Raw genomic sequence first — 27371 nt, 5'->3', positions numbered from 1 at the left:
GTTCAGCTGGCGGCGGCGAATGCGTTCTTCTGGCGGTAAGGTAGGTCGCATCACGCCTAACTGCATGGGTTCAGAGGTATCCAAGGAAGTAGAGTTGGAAGAGACTGGTGGCTGATAACGAGAGGGAGGCAGAGGAGCTCGGGTAGTGACCCAGACTGGGCGACTTGGCTGAGAAGAACGTTCTGCTCGGCGCTCCCTTAATCGTCGATCGATCTGCACAGCCTTATCGATCAGGTCATCCAGAGTGTCAGGTACTCCAATGCGGGCCAGTTCGTCTTTTAAGGCTTCGGACAGACCTAAACGAAACTGATGACGCAAGGCTGCGCTATTCCACTGAGTGTCCGCACTCCAGCGGCGGAAATCTGTAACATAGTCCTCCACTGCCCTTCGCCCCTGTTGGAGAGCAAGTAAAGCTGCTTCAGCTGTGGCAGTTCTCTGAGGGTCGTCGTAAAGTTGCGACATGGCTTGGAAAAAGAACGGCAAAGTTTCGGTTTGGACACTGTTCTCCTCCAGCAATCGATGTGCCCAATTTAAAGGTTCCCCTTGAAGCAAAGAAACAACGAATCCTACTTTGGTGGCTTCCAAAGAAAATGTGCGAGGTTGCAAGGCAAAATACAACTGACAGGAGTTGCTAAAGTCCCGGAATTTGGTTCGATCTCCAGAAAATCGTTCGGGCATGGGAACCCTGGGTTCGGGCGGCAACATCACTACTGACGGACCAGAAGAGGATGAAGATGTAGATGGTCTAGCAGCAGATGCTGAAGTGGCGTCCCCAGATGCTGTTAAATTCTGAACTTGTCCTTCCAACCTTAAGTAGCCATCTTGAAGATTTTTCACGGCTTGGGTAAGAGATGCTAGATGTTTACACACCTCTTCCATGGCTGGGACTACACCTGCAGACTCTGTCATGGCTGCCTGATACTATCACGTACCTGGTCTTGTAGAGTCTGATGCAGGGTAGCCTCTCTTACGACTCTGGTTCGCGAGCCACTGGATATGAGACAGCGGGCTTGGAGCACAGAGGGGTAGGAGTGCCAGGTGGTGAAGTGTAGAAGCAGGTGGGCGAATTCCTCTGGCAAGAAGATGCTGAACGCTCAGCGGAGGAAGGGTCAGCGACCCGCACAGAAGCTGCGACTACAGCGGCACAAGTTTAGTACAGTTCAGGTATACCGGGAAAGCAGGGTCAGAAAAGCCGGGTCATAACAGGTGATCGTGCAGAAAGATGGCTGAAGAATAGTCGGTAAACAAGCAGGTGGATCTGGCAGCAGTGAAGTCAAGCAGGCGGATGGTCAAACGGGGGCCGGGTCAGGATAGGAGAGATGAGAGGAGTCAGACAAGCCGGGTTCTGTGTTCAAATCAGGTTTCAGGTAGAGTGGTCAAACAAGCCGGGTTCAGTGTTCAAATCAGGTTTCAGATAGCAAACAGGTCTCAGATAGTATCCACGTCAGAACTGCAGATCAGGCAGCAAAGACCCTGTGCTGCTGAAGTGTTTAAATAGGGCAGCCTGCTGTTAATCACTGAAATCAGTCTGCACCGTCAACCCTTAAGTGGCAGATCCATGACAGTAGGTCTCATTCCGTTTTCAGTAAACAGTGTGCTTTACCAAAAAGCTCTATCTTGGTCTCATCTGTCCACAAGACGTTTTCCCAGAAGGATTTGGGCTTACTCAAGTACATTTTGGCAAACTGTAATCTTGCTTTCTTTTAAATCGCGATGCGGGAACGACGGCCATACTTAACATTGGCTGTGCCTCATAGACCCAGGGGTAACTATCCGCTGGAAAAAGCCAAACGCAAACGACGTAAAAAAAAAGCGCCGGGCGGTCGTTCGTTTCTGAATCGGCGTATCTCCTCATTTGCATATTCGTCGCGTAAATAAACCGAAACGCCACCTAGCGGCCGGCCTGGAATTGCAGCCTAAGATCCGACGGTGTAACACAGTGACACCTGTCGGATCTTAGGCATATCTATGCGTAACTGATTCTATAAATCAGTCACATAGTTACGACCGACGAAACTCAGAGATACGACAGTGTATCAGGAGATACACTGTCGTATCTCTAAGTGAATCTGGCCCTTGATCTCTGGAGATGGACTTGTAACCTTGAGATTGTTGATATTTTCCCACAATTTTGGTTCTCAAGTCCTCAGACAGTTCTCTTCTCCTCTTTCTGTTGTCCAAGTTTAGTGTGGCACACACAGACACCCAATGCAAAGTGAACCTCTCTCCTTTTTATCTGCTTTCAGGTGTGATTTTTATATTGCCCACACCTGTTAGTTGCCCCAGGTGAGTTTAAAGGAGCATCTCATGCTTGAAACAATCTTATTTATCCATGATTTTGAAAGGGTGCCAAGAATTTTGACCAGCCCATTTTTGGAGTTTTGTGTGACATTATGTCCAATTTGCTTTTTTTCCTCCCTGTAATGCTCATATATCTTGTGTGTGTGTGTGGGGGGGGGGGTCAGATCGGGATGTTTGCCCTGGGCTCTAGATGACCTTGTTCCACCACTAATTGTACCTACATGGAGATGCTTGTAAAGGACTTATCTTTGCTTGAACTACACCTCAGCAGGTATGCCAGGGCAGCACCCAAGCCTGTAGTTAGAGGCAGTGAAGAGAATAATAAAACCTTTAACTGTTGGACTATGAAATGTCTACTTGCACCTTTCTTAAGTAAAGCATTTGAAACTTGTCCTTGCCTGGTCTGAAGTTACTGAAAGGGGTGTAATGTAAATAACTGTCACATATAGTAATCGAGTGGGACTTAAACACATTGTGGTATGAAGACATTAGTGTGGAGTGAAGTAGTGTGAAGACACAATTGGTAACCTAGAGTAATGTAAGTTTAATCAGCAGCCTGTCGACTAGTATACTCTAGCAGCGAGTGAGATGGAAGGCACTCCTTCCATTAGCAGTCTGTCTCCCAGAGCAACAGGAGCAGATTCACGCCATAGAGGTTCCCATCCTGTACAGAGGTATGGAAGTTCAAGAGTTAAGTTAGGCGTATATGTGGAGCCCACGCAGAGTGCATGGCCCCACTCAGCTACTAGGGAATAGTAGTGGAACACGTTGGACAGGTGGATGTGGACATTGGCTCAGTGTGTTCCTTCTAAATGCACAATAAAGAAAAGGTGTACATTGTCACAGGGACCCGAGGGTTAACTAGAGAACAGTTGTGTTGTCAGTTGTACACTGACAACACAACTGTACTGGTGTACATTCATCTCTAAGAGCAGAGATACAAGCAGTAATATAAAAGTCGTGCAAGAACCTTTTTCTAAGTCGGAGCGACTTGCGTCGCTCCTATTAGAACAATTCCATTGCATTGAATGGGACATGTTGCCCCAGTGTGAACCGGCTCTAAAGGGTGACCAATGTAAACCAGATAAGAAAGAAGCCAGTGAACTGTCAACCAACAGAGCACCCAACGCATTTCAAAAACACATACAGTATGGATCTTCTTCAGGGACTGTACGGGCTTGAAAACTTCCAAAGCTGTAGCTAAATACCAAGTGTAAAAATTCCACCGACACTAGACACACAATCAGAGGATGAAGAGAAGATGATCCGTCAGGACCACATGGAGATGCCGGTCAGGGTATCATGGACCGAGACTGTTCCATATGTTGTAATACATTTTTAAATGATTTAGGCCAAAGGGTTAAACTCAGTGGCATATCTGGCATATGGCAGCCATGGCAAGCCATGGGGAGGGGGAGGCAAAAAGCCACTCCCGCACAAAAAAAAAAACACCCGTCCTCCCACGGTCGAGCTCCCGCAGTAATGTAGCTCCCGGCGCCGTGGCCGGCCTGCTGGAGCGCCGCGCTGGCACAGCAATTGGTCATATTGCTCCTTTGCCTGGGAGGGGAGTGACAGGCGAGGCGCCCCCATGACGGCCACTGACTGGCCAGACGCGATTACGTAGGATAACAGTGTGGCTGAGGCGGAGCCTAATGCACCGCCTACCCTCCTCTGCGCACCATCATCTTCTCCCCGGAGCGGGGAATGTGATGTGAGGTGAAGAGGAGAAAAGAGGACAGGAGAGAAGGAATGTATGGCGGCCCGATGGAGAACCCCCAGCAGCAGCACCAAGGATAGTAACCAGGCACTATTTCTTGATCCTCGTCATTATTTTCATGTGTGCCAACCAGAAGCAAGCGACAAAATATAATGCTGAGTGGATTAAATAAATATGCATAGCCATATCCTAAATAAACTGTAATAGAGTGATTTGTGAACAGCTGTTGCACAAATCACTTTATATCATCATGTGCGATTATGCGTGTGTGCCAGGCATCAAATATAGCGCTCAATATGGATTAAATAAATTATAAATATGCATAGCCATAGATATCATTAATAAAGTGTAATAAAGTGATTTGTGCAACAAGCTCATTAAACAGTCCACATTCAGTGAATGTTCATGTACTGCAAACTTTGTATTGCATTAACTTTCACTGAATGTGGACTGTTCAACTGCTTAAGGACCACCGCACGACGATATACGTCGACAGAGCGGCACGGCTGGGCATAAGCAGGTACAGGTGCATTGCCTTTAAGAGCCCAGCTGTGGGTCACGCACGCGACGGCGTGCTCGCGAGCCGGTCCTGAGCTCTGTGACTGCGCCCGCGGGACCCGATCACCGCCGGTGTCCCGCGATCGGGTCACAGAGCTGAAGAACAGGGAGAGGTAAGTGTAAACAAACCTTTCCCCGTTCTTCCTAGTAGCAGTGTTAGTGATCGTCTGTTCCCTGTCATAGGGAACAACGATCAGTGACGTGTCACACCAGGCCACGCCCCCTACAGTAAGAATCACACACTTCACCCCTACAGCGCCACCTAGTGGTTAACCCATTCACTGCCAGTGTAATTTTCACAGTAATCAGTGCATTTTTATAGCACTGATCACTGTAAAAATTACAATGGTCCCCAAAATTTGTCAAAAGTGTCCGATGTGTCCGCCATAATGTCGAAGTTACTGTGGGTGACTGGGATATTGTGTCAATCTCGCTCCCTTTTTGGGCGAGATTGACCACCTACGAGCCCCATTGCGGGAGCCAGCGCCGAGCCAGCTTGCCGCGATGGGGAAAAAGCTGTCATAGAAGCGACGGGGATCCGACTTGGATTCCCGCCAATTTTACCCGCGGCAAAAGGTATGAATCATGAGGGAAAACTCCACGCCAAATTTTAAATAAAAAAACGGCATGGGTTCCCCCCAGGTGCATACCGTGCCCTTAGGTCTGGTATGGATTGTAAGGAGAACCCCCCTATGCCGAAAAAACGGAGTGGGGGTCCCCCCACAATCCATACCAGACCCGTATCCAAAGCATGCCGCCCGGCCGGTCAGGGAAGGAGTGGGGACGAGTGAGCACCCCCCCTCCTGAGCCGTACCAGTCTGCATGCCCTCAACATGGGGGGGTTGGGTGCTCTGGGGCAGGGGGCCGCACTGCGGCCCCCCCACCCAAGAGCCCCCGGTCCCTATGTTGATAAGGACAGGGCCTCTTCCCAACAACCCTGGCCGTTGGTTGTCGTGGTCTGCGGGCGGGGGGCTTATCGGAATCTGGGAGCCCCCTTTAACAAGGGGGCCCCCAGATACCGCCCCCCACCCTAGGTGAATGAATATGGGGCCCCCCTCTCTTCTTTAGCTCTTTTACGAGGGGGGCTTCTTCTTCGATGTCTTCGGGGGGGGGGTGTCGGTCTTCACCGCCATCTGGTTCTCTTCCGCTCTTATCTTCTCCGCTCTCCGCTGTCGTCTCGGCGCTCCCTGCTTCTTCTTCTCCCGCTCGCTCTCCGGTGCCTTCTCCTTCAGGGCTGGCCGCCGCTATCATAGTGTTAGCTCAATTACTAGCGGCGGAGCAGCCTGCTCTTCTTTGCCGTCTTCTGCCTTCTTCTCTTCTTCCGATGTTGACGCAACGCTTCTTCCGGCTGTAATGCCGGGTGCGCGGCTCGCACCGATTTATATAGGCCTCTTATGATATCACAGTCCCATCATGCTCCGGGAACCTACCCACGTGGGATTGCCCTTAGATCGTAAGGCAGTGGTCGCCTCATGGTCTCTTGTATGGAGAGGAAAGGTGTATGGCTCCTTACAGATGTCCAGTGAGAAAGAGCTCTTATATGTATTGGGATGGGACCTACAATCAGAGTAGTTAAATAGAGGAGGCAAACCCTTTCTATACTATATTTAAACTTCACGAAAACATGGATATGAGCTTTACATTTTCAAATACAACATGATACACTTATGCTGATTGCTTTTTTTTCTTAGTTCTGCTCATTCCATATACATAACACTTTAAAAAAAAAAAAAAAAAATTATATGAAACAGAATTGTAGATTTAATTACATACAAAGAAAGATAGTTTCTCACTGCTGATCGGTATTAATGCCCTAATCAGTTGTTGCACGTCTATTACCTGTTATCATGAATCACAGTGTGACATGGTATTAATGTGTGTGAAGTCCAAATCATGCATTTAAAAAAGGCAGATAGATTAAAATAATTCAATTTAATGGTAATGTTTTAACAGGTTTTATCAAGTAATCCGAAGCATTTTGTATACAGGTCATTCTCAAAAAATTAGCATATTGTGATAATGTTCATTATTTTCTGTAATGTACTGATAAACATTAGACGTTCATATATTTTAGATTCATTACACACAACTGAAGTAGTTCAAGCCTTTTTATTGTTTTAATATTGATGATTTTGGCATTCAGCTCATGAAAACCCAAAATTCCTATCTCAAAAAATTAGCATATCATGAAAAGGTTCTCTAAACGAGCTCTTAACCTAATCATCTGAATCAACTAATTAACTCTAAACACCTGCAAAAGAGGCTTTTAAAAACTCCCAGCCTGGTTCATTACTCCAAACCGCAATCATGGGTAAGACTGCCGACCTGACTTATGTCCAGAAGGCCATCATTGACACCCTCAAGCAAGAGGGTAAGACACAGAAAGAAATTTCTGAACGAATAGGCTGTTCCCAGAGTGCTGTATCAAGGCACCTCAGTGGGAAGTCGGTGGGAAGGAAAAAGTGTGGCAGAAAACGCTGCACAACGAGAAGAGGTGACCGGACCCTGAGGAAGATTGTGGAGAAGGACCGATTCCAGACCTTGGGGGACCTGCGGAAGCAGTGGACTGAGTCTGGAGTAGAAACATCCAGAGCCACCGTGTACAGGCGTGTGCAGGAAATGGGCTACAGGTGCCGCATTCCACAGGTCAAGCCACTTTTGAACCAGAAACAGTGGCAGAAGCGCCTGACCTGGGCTACAGAGAAGCAACACTCGACTGTTGCTCAGTGGTCCAAAGTACTTTTTTCGGATGAAAGCAAATTTTGCATGTCATTCGGTAATCAAGGTGCCAGAGTCTGGAGGAAGACTGGGGAGAGGGAAATGCCAAAATGCCTGAAGTCCAGTGTCAAGTACCCAGGTCTGGGGTGCCATGTCAGCTGCTGGTGTTGGTCCACTGTGTTTTATCAAGGGCAGGGTGAATGCATCTAGCTATCAGGAGATTTTGGAGCACTTCATGCTTCCATCTGCTGAAAAGCTTTATGGAGATGAAGATTTCATTTTTCAGCACGACCTGGCACCTGCTCACAGTGCCAAAACCACTGGTAAATGGTTTACTGACCATGGTATTACTGTGCTCAATTGGCCTGCCAACTTTCCTGACCTGAACCCCATAGAGAATCTGTGGGATATTGGGAAGAGAAAGTTGAGAGACGCAAGACCCAACACTCTGGATGAGCTTAAGGCCGCTACCAAAGGATCCTGGGCCTCCATAACACCTCAGCAGTGCCACAGGCTGATTGCCTCCATGCCACGCCGCATTGAAGCAGTCATTTCTGCAAAAGGATTCCCGACCAAGTATTGAGTGCATAACTGAACAGAATTATTTGAAGGTTGACTTTTTTTTTATTAAAAACACTTTTCTTTTATTGGTCGGATGAAATATGCTAATTTTTTGAGATAGGAATTTGGGGTTTTCATGAGCTGTATGCCAAAATCATCAATATTAAAACAATAAAAGGCTTGAACTACTTCAGTTGTGTGTAATGAATCTAAAATATATGAAAGTCTAATGTTTATCAGTACATTACAGAAAATAATGAACTTTATCACAATATGCTAATTTTTTGAGAATGACCTGTATTTGAACTAGTTACTGCAGCTAACTTGGAAAATAAATCACTGAACTGATATTGCTGGCCAATCAACCTCGTGGTTGTGCCAAAGTCATAAAGTCCCTTTTGTTTATCCTACATTTTTGTATGATTCCCTGCAGCCAGATTCAGCATAACTTTCTCTTCACTGGTTTTTAACCACTTCAGCCCCCGGAGGATTTGGGTGCCAAATGACCAGGCCACTTTTTGTGATTCTGCACTGCATCGTTTTAACTGACAATTGCGCGGTCATGCGACGTAAGTCCCAAACAAAATGTACATCCTTTTTTTCCCCCACAAATAGAGATTTCTTTTGGTGGTATTTGATCACCTCTGCGGTTTTTATTTTTTGCGCTATAAACAAAAATAGAGCGACAATTTTGAAAAGAAAGCAATATTTTTAACTTTTTGCTATAATAAATATCCCCCAAAACTATATAAAAATATTTTTTTCCTCAGTTTAGGCCGATACGTATTCTTCTACGTGTTTTTGGTAAAAAAAAAAATCGCAATAAGCATATATTGATCGGTTTGCGCAAAAGTTATAGGGGATAGTTTTATGGCATTTGTATTATAATTTATTATAGTTTATTTAGTTATGGCGGCCTGCTATAAAACACATCCAATAAAATAAAATGTAAAAAAAAAGTTTTCCATTAATATTTATTCTGTAACATATTTTTGGTAAAAAAAGTCCCAATAAGCGCATATTGATTGGGTTGCGCAAAAGTTATAGCATCTAAAAACGGGGTATTTTTAGTTATTTATTTATTTTTTACAAGTAATGGTGGCAATCAGCGACTTATGCCACGTACACACGACCGTTTTTCATGTCACGCAAAAAAACAACATTTTTCTCGACGTGATTTGTCGTGATTCCTCTCAAGCCTGCCTTGCATACACACGATCATGAAAAAAAAAATGCAAAGCGCGGTGACGTACGGCAACACGTACGATGGACGGACAGAATGATCGCTCCCGTCTCATAACTTGCTTCTGAGCATGCGTGTTTTTTTTCCCCCTCGTTAAAACGTACACATGACCGTTTTTCACATGGTGAAAAAGAACGACGTGAAAAATGATGAGAAAAAACAGAGCAGGTTCTAAATTTTTAATGGCATTTTTCTCGTCGGGAAAAATGCTCTGGAGCCTACACACAACCGTTTTTCACGACCAATTTTAAAAATTTAATTTTTTGCGTCATGAAAAATGGTCGTGTGTGGGTGGCATTGTTGTGGGACTGCTATATTGCAGCAGAGAGGCGGGACAGTAACTGACTCGTTTGACACTTTTTGGGGATCAGTGACACTAATACAGTGATCAGTGCTAAAATATTTGCACGGCACTGTACTAAAGTGGGAGTGGGCACGCGCGCCCCAGACCCAAAAGTGCAGGATCACGTACTAGGTATGTGATCCTGCACAGAAGAGCCATCCTGCCACCATATTTATATACAGTATACAGACAGCAAGCGGCTAAAAATGTCAAATATTGAATGAAAATAGTATAAAAAATTACACACATATACACAGTAAATATCCTTCTTCACCAATAAAAAAATAGAACGTTGTCTTTTTTATCGGTGGAAGAAGGATATCTATACATTTATTTTTGCTAAATTCTTTTTATTGAATAATTTACAGGGGTGTAAAACTTAATTTCATTGCGGGCTGCATTAGCATTATGGTTGCCCTCAAAGGACTGGTTGTATCTGTATGACGAGATGTCCAGTGTACCCCACTCCCCCTTAAATCAGATGTCAAGAGCCCCCCCCACCATCAGAAACCAAGAGTCCCGAACCTCTCTTACATCACAGGGCACCCCCCTTTCCGTGTGCTGCTGCTGGGAAGAAACTGGAGGCAGAGCTGGGAAGCAGAAGTGCAGGGTCTGGAGGAGGACCAGAGGAGGGCTGTAGTCTGCTGAATTCAGAGACCAGGGGAGGCAGAGACTAGAGCAGGGGTGTCAAACTCAATTTCATTGTGGGCCGCATCAGCATTATGCTTGTTCTCAAAAGGGCCGGTTGTATCTGTAAGATTAGATGTCCAGCGCATCCCCTCCCCTTACATTAGATGTCAAGAGCCACCCCACTGTCAGAAGTTGAGTCCCCCACTCTCCCTTACATCACAGTGCACCCCCTTTCCTTATGCTGCTGGGAAGAAGCTGGATGCATTGATTGAAAGCAGAAAGTAGGGGTCTGGAGGAAAACCAGAGGAGGGCTGGAGCTGCAGCTGCAGGGGAGGTGCGAGGGCCGTATTCGGCCCGCGTGCCTTGTGTTTGACACCTGTGGACTAGAGAGTGCTGTGGCTGCACAGAGAGGCACAGGATCTGTAGGAGGAATTCTACCCTCCTCTCAGCTTCTGACTGCTGAGATGGGAGGGCAGAGACGAGCCCTTCATGATTGTGTAGCGCTACCCCCGAAGGAGCCGCTGGTTAATTTGGGATCGGCGTATTAAGTTACCAAATTCTTCTGTCTAATGACAATGCTTGTGAGTGTGGATAAAAGAACAAGTGTCCAGCAGGTAGCGTGAGTTTTTTTAATGCTTTATTCCAGAGCCAACAAGGCCAACATCAACATGACACACGGTATAGGAAAAAGGTTGATGAGTAGGAAGGACTTGGCCTTGGATATCAAAAAACATAGAGAGCAAGCCTGCTCTCGGCTCAGATAATTCAAACGTTGCCACCCTTGCCAGGGTGGGTAGGTGCCACTTGGACAGGCAACTAACTTGGACCTGGCAGCCAAAAGGGTCGCTAGCAATAATCAGATCACTGGGAGGAAACAATGCCTCTGCCACAGGCGTAGTACATTTTCTTGGTATAATTAAAGTGTAAGGATAGAGAATCCTCCCAGTAAGTTTTGTTCTACAGGATCAGCCACTGACAGCAAAACAAAAATACCTGTCACGTAGCGCAGTGATCGGATCCCCACTGGTTCGTCCAGGTCTCACAGACAACCTCTGCACTTAGGTTCTCCCGAGCCAATCCCCCACCGTTCAGCCTCCAGCTTAGGATCTGGAACTCAGCAAGCCGCTGGGGTCCCTTTCTTCATCAACGAAAGGCTCCGCGGGGTGCACAGCCTCGACCCGATTGGCCATGAGGATGGGGCCCGCGGATGCGCGCACCCTAAAGGTGGATGCCGCACCTGGAACGGTGCTCCAGATTTAAATGGCCGGTGCTCCAGATATACCCCCCGCCAGCATGCTCAAAGAGGGGAACTCCTCCGATTGGCTGCTGGGGAAGGATGGTTCCGTCAGAACCCCTATAGCGCCAACTGTCGCCCAGGGGTGGGAGCGCACCCCTGGACACACAGACTGACCCAAGAGGCAGTTCTGAACTGGCACCAGCACAAACTAACAATTAGTGAATGGGAGCAAGTGAAATCTCCCATTCCCCACTAACTTTAGCGTAACGCCCCACTAACAAAAAAAGGGAGGGCGCTACAGTTGCATAAGGGGGACACAGAAGCTGCAGGAGAGTTCCGAGGGCCACGTGAAATGGCCTAGAGGGCTGGATTCGGCCCGCGGTCCTTGTGTTTGACACATGTATTTTACAACTACAAAACAGCAGTAAAAATGAGCTGTAATTCTATGAAAAGTATAGGTGAACAAACAAAAAATGTAATAAAATAAAATACCAGCCTCAGCAATGACATGCCAACTTCAAGGTCTCCGCCATCACATTGGCCAGAGACCGGTTATCAGTTAAAGTGCCCCCCCCCCCCATTCAACAGTAATAGAGGGATAAACATAATGAACCATCCCACCCGCTCCCCACCCCCATCAAAAGCAGCAATGTCTGGTAGTATATGATAAATGGCAGCAACAGAAGGACCTTGTGTAGTAGTAAACAGGCAGAAAGTATCAGCTCATCCCCCTTATCCACACAGATAAAGCTCCCTCCAGAAAATAAATTAAGGAAACACTTTCTGGGCAAAAAAATTAAAAAAAAAAAAGCAAGGTGTTCTGTGGATGGGACCCGGAAGACAAAGACGATCACTATAGTAGCGGCGACTGCTACAGTGTTTTCCCATTTCCACGCACAGGTATGGCATATGCATGAGTAGCGCACCCTATGTAGGAGCTGCTGGTCAACCGGGATCCCCCACCCTGCACAGCCAGGCACACCGAAACTCCACAGTCATACTTGAGTCAGAAAACAGTCCAGTGCTTTGGTTTTGTATTTTATTGAAGGGATAACATTTGGATAGGGAATAGGGGTGTTATGTGATGCCCACTTGACTTTAGAGAACTCTTTAGGGATAACTTTCTTATATACAATCTATATACACTCCTCTGCTTCCTCCAGCACATTTGCTGCAGAACTTCACTGGCACACTTGACAAAAATGTATCTTGGCACGGTACTCAGTCAGATCTAGTAGCAACAGCCTGTTATAGACAGAAGCCCAACGTCCCTTTAAATGTGTAGCAAAGTCAGTGTCCAGTTTACATTTCTGTGGCTACTGATCCCAGCACCACCTCTTCGGACACTGCCAGCCTGGTTGGCTGCAGCTGCCCCTTTCACTAGCCCTTCTGGCTACTCTCCTCAGTCCTCCCAGACTGACACCACAGTCCTCTCAGACCGCTTACTCACCAGCTCACCCGGCTGTCTTCTCCTGAAAAACTCCTGGACATTCTGACTCTCTCCACCTGTCCTCACACCTGCTCCTGTGCATCCAGGAAAGGATTGCTATGTGTGTCGTAAAGAGTCCCTCCATCAACTGAGCCCCAGGCCTGAGGTCAGCCCCCCCAGACTAGGAGGCTAGCAACAGCCTCCTCAGCACTCAGCACTCCTTCTCCATCCTTCCACCCGACTGCCCCTGCTGGCATGACTCAAGTATTTAAGATGTGCCCGCCCCCTGTCAACCCACTTGGTGGGGATTGGCTGGGGCCTGCCTCAATACTTCAAACAGCTCCTCCTAGACTCCAGCCTCTACTTGTGGAAGCTTCTCCAGAGAGGGGGAGTTACTAAAGGTGCTGCTTGCTGAGTCATCCAGCCTCCCTAAGTCACTCAGCCCTGACCCAGATTCAACTCAGGCTTGGCTGCCAGCCAAGGCAAGTTTACCTACTCTACAGCTTACACAAATACTACACTTAGCACACTAATTTAGCGGGTGCTACACATACTTACATTGGTCCATGCTGAACCAATGCAACTATGCAATTAATTATAAATACATACGTGGAGTTCAGCTTTTAAAACGTTTTTTCTTTTTAATCATTACCTAGCATCTATCCCCCACCGGCTCTAACACTGAGAACCAAGTGAACAAACATCGATGACTGCTCTGTTCTTACAGCTCCATGAACAGTGAGCTGGTGACTGTCAGTCACCGGCTCTCTGCTCTGCCCCCCTGTGTTCACTGGAGTGCTGGGCTGTGGAGGGAGGCAGGAGCGGCTGCCTCAGGCTCTGGGTGGCCCACTAAGGCCCCATGCACACGAGAAGCAAATGCAAACTCATCTAAACACAAGTTTTCAAACGCAAAAACCGGCATTTAAAACGCCCGTTTTTGCCGCGAATTTCGCGGCGTTTTACCGCGTTTTACCGCGTTTGCGTTTATAAGCATTTGGTTAAGAAACATCATAAGACCCTCCCTAAGCTCAAAAAACAATATTATTTAACCATTTCAGCTATTTTGTGAGACCAGAGCAGCTGAGAGAGCAGCAGTGTACGTGTATTTAGCGTGTCACTTGCCACGTCACCTGGCCACATCACCTGCCACGTCACCTGGCCACGTCACCTGCCACAAGTTGTGGATTGTCCACTGGCCACGTCACCTGGCCACGTCACCTGCCACATCACCTGGCCACGTCACCTGCCTCAAGTTGTGTATTGTCCACTTGCCACGTCATCTGCCATGTCACCTGGCCACCCCACCTGCCACAAGTTGTGGATTGTCCACTGGCCACGTCACCTGGCCACGTCACCTGCCGCAAGTTGTGGATTGTCCACTTGCCATGTCACCTGCCACATCACCTGGCCACGTCACCTGCCACAAGTTGTGGATTGTCCACTGGTCACGTCACCTGGCCACGTCACCTGCCACATCACCTGGCCAGGTCACCTACCACAAGTTGTGGATTGTCCACTTGCCACGTCACCTGCCTCAAGTTGTGTATTGTCCAATTGCCACTTCATCTGCCATGTCACCTGGCCACCCCACCTGCCACAAGTTGTGGATTGTCCACTGGCCACTTCACCTGGCCACGTCACCTGCCGCAAGTTGTGGATTGTCCACTTGCCATGTCACCTGGCCACGTCACCTGCCACGTCAACTGGCCACGTCACCTGCCACAAGTTGTGGATTGTCCACTGGCCACGTCACCTGGCTACGTCACCTGCCATGTCACCTGGCCACGTAGCCTGCCACGTCACCTGGCCACGTCACCTGCCACAAGTTGTGGATTGTCCACTGGCCACGTCACCTGCCATGTCACCTGGCCACATCACCTGCCACATCACCTGGCCACGTCACCTGCCACAAGTTGTGGATTGTCCACTGGCCACGTCACCTGCCACATCAACTGGCCACGTCACCTGCCAAGTTGTGAATTGTCCACTTGCCACGTCATCTGCCACGTCACCTGCCTCAAGTTGTGTATTGTCCACTTGCCACATCATCTGCCATGTCACCTGGCCACCCCACCTGCCACAAGTTGTGGATTGTCCACCTGCCACATCAACTGGCCACGTCACCTGCCAAGTTGTGAATTGTCCACTTGCCACGTCATCTGCCACGTCACCTGGCCACGTCACCTGCCACAAGTTGTGGATTGTCCACTGGCCATGTCACCTGCCACATCAACTGGCCACGTCACCTGCCACAAGTTGTGGATTGTCCACTTGCCACGTCACCTGACCACGACACCTGCCACAAGTTGTGGATTGTCCACTTGCCACGTCACCTGCCACAAGTGGATTATGCACTTGCCAAATCACCTGGCCACATCACCTGCCACAAGTTGTGGATTGTCCACTGGCCACGTCACCTAGCCACGTCACCTGCCATGTCACCCGGCCACGTTACCTGCCACAAGTTGTGGATTGTCCACTTGCCATGTCACCTGGCTATGTCACCTGCCACGTCACCTGGCCACATCACCTGCCACAAGTTGTGGATTGTCCACTGGCCACGCCACCTGCCACGTCAACTGGCCACGTCACCTGCCACAAGTTGTGGATTGTCCACTGGCCACGTCACCTGGCCACGTCACCTGCCACATCACCTGGCCACGTCACCTACAACAAGTTGTGGATTGTCCACTTGCCACGTCACCTGGCCATGTCACCTGCCACAAGTTGTGTATTGTCCACTTGCCACGTCATCTGCCATGTCACCTGGCCACCCCACCTGCCACAAGTTGTGGATTGTCCACTGGCCACGTCACCTGGCCACGTCACCTGCCGCAAGTTGTGGATTGTCCACTTGCCATGTCACCTGGCCACGTCACCTGCCACATCACCTGGCCACGTCACCTGCCACAAGTTGTGGATTGTCCACTGGCCACGTCACCAAGCCACGTCACCTGCCATGTCACCTGGCCACGTTACCTGCCACAAGTTGTGGATTGTCCACTTGCCATGTCACTTGGCTACGTCACCTGCCACGTCACCTGGCCACATCACCTGCCACGTCACCTGGCCACGTCACCTACCACAAGTTGTGGATTGTACACTTGCCACGTCACCTGGCCATGTTACCTGCCACAAGTTGTGGATTGTCCACTGGCCACGTGACCTGGCCACGTCACATGCCACATCACCTGGCCACGTCACCTACCACAAGTTGTGGGTTGTCCACTTGCCACGTCACCTGGCCATGTCACCTGCCACAAGTTGTGGATTGTCCACTGGCCACGTCACCTGCCACAAGTTGTGGATTGTCCACAATGCAATGCAAGCAATTACATTTTTTATGTTTTTTTTTATGGTTTTTCATCATTTGCCATCATTTTTGAGATTTCTAATGTAAAAAAATAGGTCACCTTTAAAAACGCCTATAGACGAAATCGCGGCAAAACGCCGGTACCGCGTTTTGCCGCGATTTGCCGCGATTTGCCGCGATTTGCGTCTAAAACGCAAAAGCTGAATGCTTCTGAACCCAAAATTTTGGGTTTGGAAAAACGGCCCTAAACCCAACTGCTTTGAAACGCCAAAAAACGTGATTGTGTGCATGGACACATAGGATAACATTAAATGTGTTCAGGGGCAGTTGAAAAAAATGCCCAAATGCCTCTGAACTCGAGTTTAGCAGCATCTCGTGTGCATGAGGCCTAAGAGGCTGAGCTGGGTGCCTGTCTAGGCATGTGGGCAAATCCTCACCATACGGTCGCAATCTTTCCTGGAGCCTGGACCGGCTCTGTGACATGGGCTGAAGCCGGCTGTCTGCTGAAATGAAATTGGGTCACAAGAGTGCAGAAAGAACTGTACTCCTGTGATCCATAGGAGACAAGCAACCAAATAAGCTTTGGCTGTACTTCTCTTTTAACCCCTTCATTACCGAGTCATTGTAAAATGACGTCGGCAGGAACCCTCCCTCCCTCCAGGTGGACGTCATATGACGTCCTGGGCTTCCCGGGCAGCTAGGGGGCACGCACGTACCGACGGCGGCGCGCGCCCGCAATCAAGGCAGGACCATGGATCTGTGTGTGTAAACACACAGATCCATGTCCTGTCAGAGGTGAGGAGACCAATGCTGTGTTCCCAGTACAGAGGAACACACATCGGTCTCCTCCCCTTGTGAGTCCCATCCCCCTACAGTTACAATCACTCCCTAGGGAACATATTTAACCCCTTGATCGCCCCCTAGTGTTAACCCCTTCCCTGCCAGTCACATTTACACAGTAATCAGTGCATTATTATAGTACTAATCGCTGTATAAATGTGAATGGTCCCTAAAACGTGTCAAAAGTGTCCGATGTGTTCGTCGCAATGTCAAGGTCACCAAATAAAGAAATCGCAGATCGCCGCCATTACTATTAAAAAAATAAATAAAAATGCCATAAATCTATCCCTTATTTTGTAGATGCTATAACTTTTGCGCAAACCAATCAATAAACGCTTATTGCGATTTTTTTTTTTACCAAAAATATGTAGAAAAATACATATCGGTCTAAAAACTTTTTTTTTTTTAATTGTGATATTTATTAAATAAAAAAGTAAAAAATATTGTGTTTTTTTTTTCAAAATTGTTGCACAGGTGATCAAATACCACCAAACAAAAGCTCTATTTGTGGGGAAAAAACCCCATAAAGATTTAATTTAGGAACAGTGTTGCATGACCGCGCATTTGTCATTCAAAGTGCGACAGCATTCAAATTGGTTTGGGCAGGAAGGTTGGTGAAAATGCCCTGTATTGAAGCGGATAACCCTTGAATGCATTGTTGTATGCAAGGAGCATAAGGCAACTACCAATCTGGCCGAAAATGCACAAATCTTTCCTTGTAATAGGCTTCCCATCAAAGACCTCACTTGTAAGCCATGTACTTTTCCAGCAAATTATTTCCTTAGTACTTGCAGCTATCATTACGTACGAATAAAACACACAAGTTACACATTTGGGGCCAGATTCTCAAAAGAGATACGACGGCGTATCTCCAGACACGCCGTCGTATCTCTGAGTTGTGCCGTCGTATCTATGCACCTGATTCTTAGAATCAGTTACGCATAGATTTCTATTAGATCCGACAGGCGTAAGTCTCTTACGCCGTCGGATCATAACTGCATATTTATGCTGGCCGCTAGGGGCGTGTACGCTGATTTACGCCTAGAAATATGTAAATCAGCTAGATACGCAAATTCACGAACGTACGCCCGGCCGACGCAGTACAGTTACGCCGTTTACGTTAGGCTTTTCCCGGCGTAAAGTTACCCCTGCTATATGGTGGCGTACATGCGGCGTACCAATGTTAAGTATGGACGTCGTTCCCGCGTCAAATTTTTAATTTGCGTTTGCGTAAGTCGTCTGTGAATGGAGCTGGACGTTATTTACGTTCACGTCGAAACCAATACGTCCTTGCGGCGTACTTTGGAGCAATGCACACTGGGATATTTTCCACGGACGGCCCATGCGCCGTTCGTGAAAAACGTCAATCACGTCGGGTCACAAGTTATTTACATAAAACACACCCCCCTGTTCCAAATTTGAATTAGGCGGGCTTACGCCGGCCTATTTACGCTACGCCGCCGCAACTTACGGAGCAAGTGCTTTGAGAATACAGCACTTGCCCGTCTAAGTTGCGGAGGCGTAACATAAATCGGATACGTTACGCCGATCTACGAAAAATCTGGCCCTTGGTATTTGGACTTATTACCCGGCGATTGCTGATTGCTATACTTTCTCTTCAAAGTCCCATACATGCCTGTAGGATGCTCACTAAGGCTTCTGTTTAAAAAACACGGTCCATGCTGCGTCTTTTAAGTAAATGGGATTATGTAAAAAAATAAATAAACAGGAGCCGTTTTTTATTTATTAATAAAAGTTGTCAGCTTGGCGGCGTGTACACAGTAATACTGGGAGAGCTTTTTGAGCTTGCTTTTTTTAAATGCGTCCACCCTGCTGAGTGTTATATAAATTGTGAATCGATAGTCAGTCTAATGGGGCGTATTTATGATTACTAGTGTCAATGTACACCAAACATACTTTCCTGAGAATTTCTTTTAGAGGTTGGTATCAGTGTTAATTTCATCGACTAAAACATTTTAGTCGACTAAAGAAAAAGAAATCCAAATCCAAAAAAAAAAAAAAGCAATGTATGCGTAACCTAGCAATAATATTGCTTTAAACAATTAAAAATACACAATTAGTGAAAGTTCACAGTCTTTTATCTTTGTGTCTTCTTGTGGATGTATTTTTTGGCTGGTCGGTTCTATAATCACACAAATAGTAGTGATAAGCAAAATAGCTTCGAAGCCATTTATCAGGAATTGACTGAGCATTACGTATAAGAACAAAAATAATTTAGATCCATCACCAGCTATACAAATATTATTAACATACTTTTCCTCACAGCAGTCTCTAAAATTACACCAGAGGAAATGAGTGCATTGTGGTCAAGATATGCTCTGAATATTTTAGCACTTAAAGTGGAGGTCCACACAACAAGTGAACCTCCGCTTTTGGAACCCTCCCTCTGGTGTCACATTTGGCACCTTTCAGGGGGAGGGGTGTGCAGACACCTGTATAATACAGGTATTTGCACCCACTTCCCGGGAATAGACTTCAGTGGGAGTCCCGCCCCTTCGCGTAACCCCCCGCTGTCTTCTGGGAAACATACTGGTCCCAGTGTGGACCCGTGAGGATGCGCCGCGCGACTTGCTCATGCGCAGTAGGGAACCAGGCAGTGAAGCCTCAACGCTTCATTTCCTGATTCCCTTATGGAGGATGGCGGCGGGGGCAGCCGAGAGACGAGCGATTGCTCGGCTTCGGCTGCCGACATCACGCGCACCCTGGACAGGTATGTGTCCATTTATTAAAAGTCAGCAGCTGCAGTATTTGTAGATGCTGGCTTTTAAAAAAAAAAAAATTCTGGGACCTCCGCTTTAATAAATCTAAGTGAGACTAATAATTTCATAGGCACTCACAATGTTTTGGTGACAACCTTTGGGTTAATAGACCAATTTTTGTTCCATACCATGGAATGTATAATGTTTCTTCTATATATCTATCTATATATACAGGGCTAGATTCCGGTAGGACTTACGCCAATGTATCTTGAGATACGCCGCGTAAGTGTAAATCTGCGCCGTCGTATCTTTGCGCCGTACCCACAGAACTAGATACGCTTGAAAATAAGCTTCTCCCGACCGACGTAACTTTCCTCCGCCGGCGTATCGTAGGCACATATTTACGCCGAACGCATCTGACGCACCCATTGATTTCCTATGCAAATATGCAAATGAGGGAAATACGCCGATTCCCGAGTATACGCGCATCCGGCGCAGGGTACGCGTGGTGTGCGTAAGTTGTACGCCCGGCCTAACGTTACCCCTCATAAAGCAGGGTTAACTTTGCACCAGACTTGCACAAGTCAGCTGGAGAGTAATGTAGCTGCAGCAGCACCGTTACGGACGAGCTGGGCAACCACACTTGCAGGACAACACATGGCAGCCGTGGTCCTAGCACTACTAATGGGTCCATCGCCACGTAGGAGGGCACGGGAGAGGATATACCGCATGCGCATGAATGTCTTTGGCATGGGTGATTTGGAGGTGTTTCGCATTTTCAGATTCAGCCCTGAAGCCATCCTATATTTAGCCACAACCCTGCATGATGACATCACCAGCAAGACACATCGCTCACATGCAGTGGAGCCACTGGTCAAGGTACTGGAAACACTGCATTTCCTTGCAAGTGGATCTTTTCAGCGTACAAGTGGAGTCGTGGCTGGGATGTCACAATCCACCATGAGCAGATGCGTGCACCTGGTTATCCCCGCAATCCTTACATGCATGTCCCACCACTTCATCAAACCCACCCATGAGCACCTGCGGCAGAAGGCAATGCGGTATTTTTACATGATTGCAGGATTCCCACGCACCGTGAGGGGTCATTGATTGCACACATGTGGCACTACGGCCCCCCTGTGCCACAGAGCACATATTCCGCAATCAGAAGCAGTGGCATTCCATCAACGTACAGGTGATAGCCGATGCCCAATGCCTCATATGGCACGTCCATGCCAAACACCCAGGGTCCAGCCACGACAGCTACATATACCGTCAAAGAAACATCCCAACAGAATTCGAACAGAACGTGTACGGGGACAGCTGGCTGGTTGGTGAGTGACATGGGAGTCAGGTATGACTGTCCGACCCCATGATGCAGACATCACGAGGGGCACATGCACGACTAACATCCTCCTGTCTTTTCCCTTCCAGGTGACTCTGCATATGCACTTGGGCCCCATCTCATGACTCCATTCCGGAATCCCGAAACAAGAGGAGAGAGAAAATACAATGATGCACACATACATACCCGTGCAGTGGTGGAACGCACATTTGGCCTCCTGAAGTCCCGTTTCCGATGCCTGGACACGTCTGGGGGGCCCTGTTGTATTCCCCAAACTTTGTGTACCAGATCATCGGTGCATGTTGCGTGCTCACAACTACGCCATGAGAAAGGGCCTGGAGATTGACATACGTGATGACCTGACCCCCGAACCACACAGTCCCCCCCTAACCAAGGCTACCCTGTCTGCTGAGGGAAGAGCAGTCAGGCAATACCTGGTGGTAGGCATCTTTGCACGTTAAACACACACACATTCATCATGGCACAAGGAGAATGCACGCATGCACAACACTGTGGTCCCTAGCTCACACACACCACATCCACATCACATTGGATAAGCCCAAGTCCACCATGCAGGACTTGGGAGCAGCAACGCCACGCCAAGGCCCCAATTATGTCGCTGTCCATTCATACCACATTCACACGGTCGTGGGGATAACTTCTCCCCGACGACCCAGGGTTACACACCTTACTGGCAGGTATGTCACCCCCACATTCACACACCAGTCACACTGTAGCCTGCACTACTGACCTGTGCAGTAATAAATAAAATAAAAACTCCTCACCGGAGCATAAATAAAAAAAAACTCCTCACCGGAGCATAAATAAAAAAAAAACTCCTCACCGGAGCATAAATAAAATAAAAACTCCTCACCGGTGCATAAATTAAAAAAAAACTCCTCATCGGAGCATAAATTTAAAAAAAAAATCCTCACCGGAGCATAAATTAAAAAAAAAATCCTCACCGGAGCCAACAAAATCAAAAAAAGCCACTCAATTGCCCTGTCGTGGACTCCGCCTGGTGCCACGTCTCTGGCTCCTCACTTGCCTGGGGGCAACTTCAGGTGGGGGTGGGGTATCAGCAGGAGACTCCTCCTCAAGTCTGCCACTCCTGGCAGGTTCTGGCTGCCTGCCCTCCAATGCCAGGGCTATGCGGGTGAGCACCGCGGTGGTCTCTGCGTGCATCCGCAGCTGGCGGGTGGTGGTCTGCTGATGCTGGGGCCTCCTGTGCCTCCCCTCCGCCGAGATGACAGCCGTATTGGCCTTAAAAGCCACTGTGAGGCTCTTGACCTCTGTCACGAGGCGTGACGTCGTGGCCTGCAGCTCCCCAACACAGGTCACAACAGCTGCACAGTTGGCACTTATATCCTGCAGACAGTCGGGTATTTGTGCCGAGGAGGCCAGGAGACCATGCGGTTATTGCACCTCAGCAACAAAAGAACGGGGTCAGGTACGCCTGACCTTAGCAGGGACCACTACTCCATCGTCAGAGCTATCTGTCAGGGTTGCGCTGCTCTCTACAGGTTTGTATACTGAGCCTGAATCTGACAGTAAGGCTTCCCCTTCGCTCTCATCTGTCATGCACAATAGTGTACCTTTTGTTTTACATTTTGGCTACTACATTTACAGATACAGCTAGTGCGACTCACAGGTATAAGAGCACCTGGTGGTCAGCAAATGGTTGAATCACTACAAAACAAAATAACTGTTATGCCGCATACACACGATCGGGAATTCCGACAAGAAAACCGTGGATTTTTTTCCGACGGAAAGTTGGCTCAAACTTGTGTTGTATACACACGGTCACACAAAATTCCGACAGTCAAGAACGCGGTGACGTACAACACAGATGACGAGCCAAGAAAAATTAAGTTTAATAGGCAATCTTCTGCTTGATTCAGAACATGCGTGGATTTTTTTGATTTTTCCCTTTATTAGGGACTATATGGGGGGTACTCTAAACCTACCTGGGCATACCACTAACTACTTCTAACTGACACCAATACAGTGATCAGTGAAAAATCTGAAAACTGCACTGGGTGACACAGTGACCAGGAGTGAAAGGGTTAACTGGGGGGGGGGGCAATCGGGGGGTTAAAAGTGTGCCTATGTGTCCTGGTGTCAGTGTAGTGCTTGGTGTAATCACTGTGGATGTCTTCTCTTCTCACGCTAAAACCAAAAAGGGCTCCACGAGAGGAGATGACATCACTTCCTTTGCCTGTGTTTACATTACACAGGCAGAGAACAATCTTTCATTTACTAGATCTGATCAGCAGGTTTAGACCAGAAATCCTTGGCCTGGGCCTGTAGACTATCAGTTCTGAAACTAATCCGATCTCCGTAGGGGGCACGAGCAATGTACCCCAATGGCGATTTGCGCAGTCGAGCCAACTTGCTGCATTATAACTGAGGCGGCTGGTTGGCAACTGGTTAATCTATATACCTGCATACCTCCCAACTTTCTGAGATGGTAACGAGGGACACCTATTAGCAAAAGGCATAGGACCCACCCCTTGCCACGCCCCCCTTAAAAGGAGAATTATACAAAAAAAATATTGGTTAAACCCTGAAGTGCTTTTTTTTTATATAACTAATGTTCCTTTATACTGCCTTTTTTTTTAATTTGTAAATGCAGAAATTGGATGAAAGGTTTAGCACTGGGAAACACCTTTTGATAGATAAATAGTGCATTTTTTATACAACTATATAGATCATTCCAAAATGAGGGGACAAATGAGGAGGAATGAGGGACAGTCCCTCAAAATCAGGGACAGTTGGGAGCTATGTACCTGTTCCAGTTGACTTAGTACTAAAAGCAAAATATGTCTCTTGTAACAGGTTTACTTTAATTAACAGCATCACTTAAAGTATTTTTTAAATCCATATGTTTAGTTTTCCAAAGCAACGTTCATCATTATTGTCATTTACTTTTTTCTATTTTTCTCATTTGTTGCATCTCACTGCCGCTGGTCTTTTGCAGCCCCTTCCTTTCTACACGAGCTGCAGTGATGGCTGCATGCTATTTCTTTATTTTTTTGTTTACAAACTTTTATTAAAGAAATATATGGTGGTACAAATCCATACAAACAATGCAGATACAAAATGAGGGTTAACTCATATGAGAAATCAGAACGAGTAGACAAACCAGTATATCGCATAAAGGTTTCAAATATTATCTATATTAGCAGACAAGTTGAAGGACGGAAAAACAGTGTCAAAGGCTGAAATCAAACCATATCAAATATTGTATGACAAATGAGGGGAGTCTAGACTGGGTTAAAGAACAGGGGGGAATGCTCAATCCAAGGAGACCATTTGTTATTAAATATGTGATTAGTGTTTTGTAGGGTATGGAAGATTTTTTCCATTAAGTTTATATTGTTGATTCTGGGTTTGAGTGGGGATAGGGGAATTGATGGCGATTTCCAATGGGAAGCTATTAGCCAGTGTATGGCGACACATATTTTGTGAATCAACCTCATTTGGCAAGTGGAAAGACCGGTGATTGGGGAAAAAAGAATGCAATTATGTAAAGTTAAGGTAATTATATTGCCAGAGATTTTGGAGGTGAAATTCTGCAGTTGTGACCAAATGCCTCTGACCTTGTCACATTGCCAGAATATGTGGGGGAACGAGCCTAAGGAATTGCAATCTCTGAAGCAAGAAGGGGAAGATAAAGGAAAAATGGAATGGAGTTTAATTGGGGTGTAATACCATCTTGTAAATAATTTTAGGGCCGTTTCTTTGATAGAAATGGATTTAGTGCATTTGTGTAGGTTATTTATACAGTTATCCCAGTTAACTGTAGAGTAAGTGAAGTGTACGTCTTGTTCCCATTTAAGCATATAAGGTAGTTTGTGAGAATCTGTGTTATTAATTAAGGTGGAATAAAGGTCTGAAATAAATCCTCGTTTTCTGGGAGAGTTAAGACATAGGTTCTCAAAAAGGGTGGGGGGTTGGGTGTTCGAAATCTGGAAATGTGTGTCGAAGAATTGCTTGATGTGCAGGAAATTATCATATTCTGAGTCAGGGATCTGGTACTTTGATTTCAGTGAAGAGAAGGGGATAAAATTGGTGCCTTCTATAAAATTGGAGAGTGAGGTTAGGTTATTATTTATCCACCATGTGAGATCCACTGGGACTAGGGTATTTGGTCTGAATTTTGGATCGCCCAAAAATGAGGCGTATGGGGAAGATTTAGAAGTGAGATTGTATTTATAGTTATGAAGCTTCCATAGATGGTATGAGTGAGCGACTACTTAATTTCGGGAGTTTAAGGCTGGAATTGGGATTTTATGGCTGCATTCTATTTCTTAAGACAGGTTTCCTCTTGGTGAAAACAGTGGACCATTCCTGTGTAATGTGTGTTGTAGTCCTCAGCTTATTGTGTCCACCATAAGATTGTGTGACAGGGTGACAATGCAGGAACATAATTAAGAGATAGGGAGAGGGCATTTTCATCCTACAACAAGAAGTGCCTGAACAAGGACAAGGACCTTCCTGCCAGGATAACATTTTAATAAAAAGTTGCAGATTTAAAAATACTGAAACTGACTATCGAAATAACATATATGTATTAAACCTTACATGAGATTCAAGGGATTGGGTTTACATATACATTAAAGCAACAGCAACTGGCAAGAAGTAATTTTTCATAGTTCTGATTGCAGGAAAGCTGATGTCATTTTTATTGCGAACAATAACACATTATTTGTCCTTGTAACAACTTGAGCCCTCAAAGTTCATGTTATATACTGTAGTTTCATAATGAAGAACCTGTATGTAACAGAAAAATTATTTTGAGGTATGGTACATTCTGTTTTCTCTCTGGAGCTTGTCAAATCATCAAACATCGTTTTCATCTGTTCTAATTAAATGATCTGCTCTTTCATGCTGTTAATTTCTCATCACACCGAAACAAAAGATGGAAAACTTCCATTTCCCAGATAAGAAAGTTTTTGCATCTGGATGTAACTAGATTTATAGTCCTGTAAAGCCATGCATTACTAAAATTTACAAGCATAGAGTATGCTATCAGTAAATCGTTTTTTACTTGAGGTATAAAAATGGCTGAAATAAAATCTGTCAGCCTTTCCTGGCAATACTGATTTAGATGATAAAAAGTCCACTGAGAGGTCTAAAAGGGCATTATGAAGCAAGACTTAGGGCCTATTCACATCTCTCACCTCAACCCATATAGTGTTTTTAATGTGAGATTTTTGTGCATTTTGTGCATTTTTTTGTGTGTTTTGGCCCACTGTATTGTATCACTTCCTTTCTGCATTTTGTAGGTTTTGTGAAGAGGTGTGTGATAGCGTGATGTGTTTTTTAGTTGTGAGAGAAACATAAGTTTGTTAGGGTTACAGTATGGTTAGGCTAAGTTTAGGCTTAAAGTTTAGGTTAGGGTTCTGTTTGCTAGGGTCTGAGTAAGGCTTATGGAAAGGTTATGGTTATAGTTTGAGTTGGGGTGTTCCCACAAACAAGGGAGTCTGGGGCCTACTGCAGATTTGGCTATATTACTTGGCATCTCGACTGACGCAACTAGCCCAATGGAACATCCCTGAACTGAGAGTTGGATTAAATTTGAAAGTGTTTCCATCTTGCCTTATTATTTATCTGGTTTACCAACATAACATTGGTACAGGAGTTATTGAAACGTAATTTATTAGTAGATCAATCACTTAAACGCTGGCATCTCTATAAGGATAAATATCATTTAATTTCTAAAGTGTCTCCATGGTCCTCATTTATGGAAGACCCAAGATTTGTAACTCCATTTTCAAGACCTAATGACTTTCATTGGTGGCGGTTCCACATTTTAACCAATTTCTCACATCTTTAAGAGGGTTCTTCATACATTTCCTTTTCCCAGCTCCAACATTTGAGAGCTAGCCCTTCCTCTGAATGTTATCATTATTTACAAATCAGATTTTTTTTTTTTGCCACACATTATGCACTTTCCACTTCTGACTCATACTGTATGTAAGGGTAGACGATACCTCCTCCATGATCCTCCTCCTCTTTTGGCAGCAAGTGTGGGTCACATGAGAGGTGTACCCCGGGGTGGGTTCTTCTGGGCTATGCTAGGCACCTAAAACCGGTCAATGCCTTGCACATGAGGTACCTTTTGCTTGTGTCTTGCTCACGATGCCCTGGGACAGGGCTGAGGTCACTTTCAGGGATAACTCAACCTTAAGGCAGACCTCTGACTCAAGGATGGCCGTGTACACTTGAACAGATGGCTGAACTGTAGTTAACTGTCTGGAACCCCATGTCAATGTACACCACAGCTGTTGCTTGTTGCATTGTCCACCTGTCCAGCGCATCTCTGCTACCTCATTCCCTGTAATGGAATGAGGTTCCGCCGTGCATCTAGCAAGGACTCCATACGTGCACGCACTTAACTCTTCGTTTTC

This window comes from Rana temporaria, chromosome 2, assembly GCF_905171775.1.
Source record: "Rana temporaria chromosome 2, aRanTem1.1, whole genome shotgun sequence".
Taxonomy (NCBI): domain Eukaryota; kingdom Metazoa; phylum Chordata; class Amphibia; order Anura; family Ranidae; genus Rana; species Rana temporaria.
The sequence above is the reverse complement of the archived record's forward strand: the minus strand, read 5'-3'. Positions refer to the sequence as shown.